The sequence below is a fragment of the Zalophus californianus genome, chromosome 9 (genome assembly GCF_009762305.2).
Source record: "Zalophus californianus isolate mZalCal1 chromosome 9, mZalCal1.pri.v2, whole genome shotgun sequence".
NCBI classification, from domain to species: Eukaryota; Metazoa; Chordata; class Mammalia; order Carnivora; family Otariidae; genus Zalophus; species Zalophus californianus.
This window is the reverse complement of record NC_045603.1, coordinates 74,894,894-74,901,404: the sequence shown is the minus strand read 5'-3', so window position 1 is coordinate 74,901,404 and position 6,511 is coordinate 74,894,894. Positions and strand designations below refer to the sequence as shown.

General features: G+C 36.4%; 2 non-coding genes across 2 annotated transcripts; one reads left to right on the top strand and one right to left on the bottom strand.

Moving 5' to 3' along the window:
- Nucleotides 1-309: 309 nt before the first annotated feature.
- On the top strand, nt 310-416 carry LOC113923205. Its single transcript, XR_003520212.1, has one exon. It is a non-coding gene; the product is annotated as a U6 spliceosomal RNA (small nuclear RNA).
- A 1,223-nt stretch (nt 417-1,639) lies between these two features.
- LOC113923220 lies at nt 1,640-1,743 on the bottom strand. Its single transcript, XR_003520225.1, has one exon. It is a non-coding gene; the product is annotated as a U6 spliceosomal RNA (small nuclear RNA).
- Nucleotides 1,744-6,511: the final 4,768 nt, after the last annotated feature.

Genomic DNA, 6,511 nt, shown 5'->3' with positions numbered 1-6,511 from the left:
AGATCATTTTTTAATAAAAGGTATTTTTAGGTACAGATTGTGTGAGTGATGTATTCCTATGCAAAGAAAATGAAAAAATAATGAAGTTGAGAAAGTATAAGGATTTTTCTGGAGTAACAGAGAATTTGGTTGGAACATTTAATTAACTTAGAATATTGTAGATGCTAAGGTTGGAAGGATAGTTTGGAGTCATATTATGGGGGATTTAGAAAGCAGGCTTAGGGGTTAAGATTTAATATGCTGAGAAAAGAAAAGGAATTTGAATAGAGAAGCAGCATGCACAAACAGATGTATTAGGAAAATTTAGCAGTGCTCACTTTGGCAGAACATATACTAAAATTGGAACAATACAGAGGAGATTAGCATGGGCCCTGAACAAGGATGATACACAAATTCATGAAGTGTTCCATACATTTCAGCATAAGAAACATAGTCAATGATAACGTAGTAGTGTTGTATGGTAACAGATGGTAGCTAGATTTGTGGTGAATATAGTATAACATAGAGATGTTGAATCACTATGTTGTACACCTGAAGTGAATGTAACCATTGTGGGTCAACTATACTCAAATAAAAAGGTTTAAAAAAGAGAAAATTTGGCAGGAATGTGTCAGCAGACTAGGGTAGGAGAGACTCTTGAATCAGAGGGCCAGCAAAAAGGTGTTCATGTAGGTAGGAACTATGAGGCTCTGAGTCAGAATAATGGAAATACATTCTGTAGACAGTGGGGCTATCTACAGAACTGGCCATGTTTTGTCTGTCTGGCACAGTGAGAGGAAGAGCCAAGAATGAATTCAAGATTTGTTTTTGTGACCAAGAGAACAATGAGGCTGTTAAATAGGAGTCAGAAGGAGGAGGAAGAGATTTTGAAAAAAATAGGATGATAATTTTAGTTTTGTATATATCAAGGTAGAGAATTCCAGCAGGTTTTGGACATAGGTTTAAAAGTTATATGTATAGGGGCGCCTGGGTGGCTTAGTCGTTAAGCATCTGCCTTCGGCTCAGGTCATGATCCCAGGGTCCTGGGACCGAGCCGCACATCGGGCTCCCTGCTCAGCGGGAAGCCTGCTTCTCCCATTCCCCCTGCTTGTGTTCCCTATCTCACTGTGTCTCTCTCTGTCAAATCTTTTAGAGTCAGGAAAATCTTCCCACGGAAGGAAGACTAAGTTGATATCTGCAGCATGATTAGGGGTTGTCAGAAAGAGATCAGGTAAGAGATAGAATGCTCTGCGGATTCAGGACAATAGCCTCTTAGGCCAGACCTAGGAAGGCTCAGTGTCCTGAGAAGTTCCTCCCTTGGAATCTAATAACAAGGCCTACATATTCCTTTAGGTATAGATCTCTTAAAACTTCAAGCCTTCCCCCCGCCCAAAGAGGCTCCCTGACTTATAAAGTAGTTATGTTTTAGAAGGTCTTGTACAATTCTGATTTTTCCTTAATTCAAAACTGTATATCTAAATTGTCTCTTTTTTTTAAACCTTTTTATTTGAGTATAGTTGACCCACAATGTTACATTCACTTCAGGAGTACAAAATAGTGATTCAACATCTCTATATTATACTACATTCACCACAAATCTAGCTATCATCTGTTACCATGCAACACCGTTACGTTATCATTGACTATGTTTCTTATGCTGAAAAGTATGGAATAATTCATGAATTTGTGTATCATCCTTGTTCAGGGCCATGCTAATCTCCTCTATATTGTTGCAATTTTAGTATATGTTCTGCCAAAGTGAGCATTGCTAAATTTGCCTAATAACATCTGTTTGTCCATGTTACTCCTCTGTTCAATTGTCTAAGGCCTTTAAATTTATCTTGATTTTCTGGGTAATAAGCAGAGGGTTTAGTTAATAATTCCTACTATATTGGCTATAAGCCAAAATTTGGACCTATATTTATTGGCCTTAACTCTTGCCTTCTAAAAACCTTTCCTTGAAATATATGCTCTATCTGAAAATCTCCCCCATGTTCATACAGTTTTTTTCCCCACTTAATGTTTGCTGTGCTCTTTGACAATTTTCATTGTAATTTTTCCTAACATATTAAGGTGCATATATGCTTTCATTTTTATTAGCTTTTGTAGCATCACTGGAGGCTTGTATATTCTGAAAATTAGCAAAGAATTTAAAATTATTTTATAATTCTGTGAACAGCTGTAAGCATAGCTTAGGATTTTTGTAAGAATAATAATAATACCAATATCAGTGATACCAAGGAATAGTCAAATACTACTACAAACATTAATACTACTGTGTTAATGAATGTTAACTATATTCTAGGACTGCCTTGTTCAATATAGTAGTCACTAGTCACATATTGCTACTGAGTACTTGAAATGGGGCTTAAACTAAATTGAGATACACTCTAAGCATAAAATATGCATCAGATATAAAAGATGTTGCATTTCTATTGGAAAGCACTATTCTAGGGCATGGTAATAGAAGCTTTTAACTGTCCTTTAAGCTCCACAAACTATCCATATGGGGGGGCAGATATTAGTATTATTCCCATGTTATAGATGAGAAAGCAGGTCCCATGATAGCTAACCAGTGGCGGAGAAGCCATCCATTCACTCTGGCTCAAACAGAGGACTGGTTTTCAAACAGAAGATAGAAGTTGCTGTTAGGCTCGAAGCACACATTTGAGAATTTGCTTCTGCCTTTGCTTTGATAGTAACTTTTCCATTCCATATATGACACCTGGAGTTGACTTCATTATCACTGTCAGTTTTAAAGGCCCAGAACCTTTTACATAGGTGTGCACTATCCAGGTGCATTATGTATACCAAAGTATATAATACACACCACAATATGTAATGTACATGAAACTGGATTCAAATACAAGGCTAAACAACTTACCTAGACCTGGAAGTTGTTGCAGAGACTAAATGGAAGGGCCCCAGCTATATGCTTTATTGTTATAATCTAGCTCGTGTGCGTAGGCTAGGGTATTGTATCTTTGTGATCCACTGGGATAAAACTTGGTACCAATTGGATTTCCAGCCCCTTCCAGCTTCTAACTGGAGCTTAGAGTTTTCATTGCCCAATAGATTCCAAGGTGGTGTTTCTTTGTAATGAGTTATAGAAAGCTCCTTTGGGTCTAACTTTGATAGTGGTTCTGCCCCTGCATGGAGATGAGCCTCAGAGAAATCACACTTCAATTTTTTATGAAGCCACCTCTTTAATTTCTTCTTTAGTCAAATGTTATTATGCCTGTAGCTGTCCCCTAAGATGGAAGAATTTGAAGAATACTCTCTAAAGAATCCTGATTCTTTTGTTCGTTCACCCTTAAGCTCCTAATAATAGCCACTATTGCATCCAGAGCCTGAGAGACTGTGCCTTCTTTCCACATGTTCCACGTTTACTTCTTCAAGTTTCAAGAGTGCCCTGATATTTGGTGAATCGAGAATCTATTCATGTATTATTAACATCATTGTCTACAGTTGTACATTGTATTCTGGCTCTGTACTGTATCCCTGGTGGTCAGAATGAAGCAGTTTTTCATATTTCAGACTCAGTAGGAGGTTTTGCAACTTCTCTTGGGGAGTGTTGTTCTCTTGATGTCAGTTCCATCCTAAGGCACGTTTGTTTTAAATGTTAATATTGTAACACAAAAGAGACAGTGATGCTTTGTTAAAATTTTATTTGAAGTGTCTTAGGAACTATTAAAAAATATTTGCCTTTTTTTTTCTTGGGATACTTGTATTTCCTCAGTTAACCATGCACTGTTAAAATTAATCCTCTTGATAATTCTCAAGTTTTAGCAACTGTCTTTAATATTTTTAGAACAATTTATGAAATAAGCACTTAGAGCAGCACTTTCTCTATGCCAGGTACTGTTTTACATGCATTAGAAAATATTAATTCGTTAATGCTATGATTAAAAGTGTAAATATGTATATTCTGGTGGCTTGAACAAATTATGAAAAACTAAGTACATTCTTGGATATAAAATATACTTTAAAAATTATTATAGTAATAATATTTTTGTTGATTGAAAAGCATATAGAAAACCATGATGTGGCATTCATATCGACTATATTTGAGATCTGTTTTTAAGAGAATGAAAGCTATCATCTATCCTTGAAACCATCTACCTATCTGTTCATTTATTTATTGATACTTTAGAATACTTTTTACTTCAAAAGGGTTTTTAATAGTCTGTGGTGTTTAAATATATATAAAAGAACAAATAAGCAAGTGACAAGCATGATCAGAAATAATTTAGAAGAATAAAAATATTTACTGGAATCTGTGAGGAGATAGTCACAAAAAATAAACTCTCTATTTTTTGATTCTCTTCCTTACTACAAAAGGGAAGGAACATGGGATGAATCATAATTTTTGTATGATAAAAATTCAAATGAGTTTGTCTGGAAAGTAATTTTTTCTTAGTACTAAAGTCTCAGAGAATATTTTTGGGGGGTCTCTTACATAAGGGATGCCAAGTAAAAATGTATTTCCACCGTAAGAATGAGAATCTTCTAATGATATTACATGGTAACTTCACAAACACCTTTCTGCTAGTAAGCATGCTAACATAATCCACTGTTTTACGACATGGAATTTAATAAATACAAAGCACACAGAACACCTAAAAATTAGTCAGGACACAAATCCCACAGGTGCTCACATTTTCAAACTTCACTGCTTTCAGCTGAGCTTCAGTATACCCTTGAGAGCAGCTAGTTTGAAGTAGTGCATTCTGGCTAGTGATTATACTTTCTTCCATTACTTGGGAGGAATCCTATATTTGGCAGATAGTTAATATGCATTATGCAACACTGAATGATATTATGATATTCATCCTTGCTATTCATGGCCCAGCAAAGGTAGTACTTCCAAGATACTATTCTCCTTGAATTCAAGATATGCCTCTCTCTGTGTTCCACAGTACCATAAACAAATTTTATCATAACCCTTGTAATGGAGGTATTTTAATCTTAATTTAATTTTATTTCATATTTCAGTCTGTCTTCTCTGGTCTCTGAGCTACTTGAGAGCAGGTGCTCTCTTATCACTGTAGTTCCAGCACCAGAACAGGTGTGACACATTAGAAAGTATTTGATATATATTTGGTAAATGAAAGAATAAATGCATGAATTAACTTACCACTGATTGGTATTTTCATTCAGACAATGGACCATGCTCAGCAGAGATCTCCAAAGATACCAGTAGCAATGTCCTATAACATATTTTTAAGTTCTATAATGATTTTATGAAGCTACTTTTCAGATTTTCTCGAATTATACGGTCGTAGCCAGCCAGGAGGCTGTGAAGTGGTGTTTATTTTGACTGAGGCGCTGTTCCTCAGTTTTCCAGTACCAGAGAATTGATCTGTCATAATTTTATCCAGAAGGCTTCAGTTGCATGCTGGTCAAATTTATAGGAGATGGATTTGTAAATCAGAATTCTAATTTATTGATTTATAAGTGATATATCTTTAACCTAGAAATCAGAATCATTGGTGGCAGAGAAGAGAGTTTCATATAAATTATAAATTAGAAGATTGCATGATGAAGGCATAAAATGATTTTGGGTGCTCATGAACGTAGATCTTCATGAGGGGGAGAGAGAGAGAGAGCATGCACATGGTGGAGGGAAGGTCAGAGGGAGAAGCAGACTCCCTGCTGAGCCGGGAGCCCGATGTGGGACTCGATCCTGGGACTCCAGGATCATGACCTGAGCCGAAGGCAGTCGCTTAACCAACTGAGCCACCCAGGCACCCCCCTAAATGGATTACTTTAAAGGCGTTTTTGTCTAGGGAGCTGTCTCAGTCCATTAGCCAATTGATATTTCTAGTTAAGGGATGATGGAACCCAGATAGAGCAGACAATAACGGATGGTCCATGAAAAAGTAGTTTCATAGTGGAATAAGTGAAAAAAAAAAAGTATAGACTCCTCTTGGAGGCTCTCAATTGATTATAGGAAACCTTCCATAAAGAATTTGTTTCACTTACTTCATATTTATCTAATGAATTGAATCATCTAATGAATCTAACCTTGGAACAATTTTTATTGACCCACCTATGAACATTTATTTAAAAAAAACTGTAGAACAATGAGTGTGACAGACACTTTCAAGGTACCTAGGGGACACATTTGTGAATCAGACCAACACATTCTGCAGTTTCCTAGCCCTAACAATGTAGTGGGATGGGAGTGGGGTGGGGTGGATTGTCAGTAGAGAAGGAAGAAAAGAAACAAAAAGAAATTATGTTTTGTGATATGTGTTATAATGCAACTAAATAAGATTCTGAGATTCTGAATCACAGGAAGGAACTTGCTTTAGGTGTTGGCGTATCAAGGACTATGTCTGTGAGGAAATGAGGTATAAGCTGTATGGTGTATAAACTGTGAAGTCTGAGAAGGAGTCAGCCATGCAAAGTGAAGAGGATTCAGGCACAGAGAACATCATATACAACTGAAGGGTGTTCAGTGGAAACAATCTCAGAAAATACTGCTCTATGTGTATTTAGAACTAACTGATAGTTCTGTGTGGCAGAG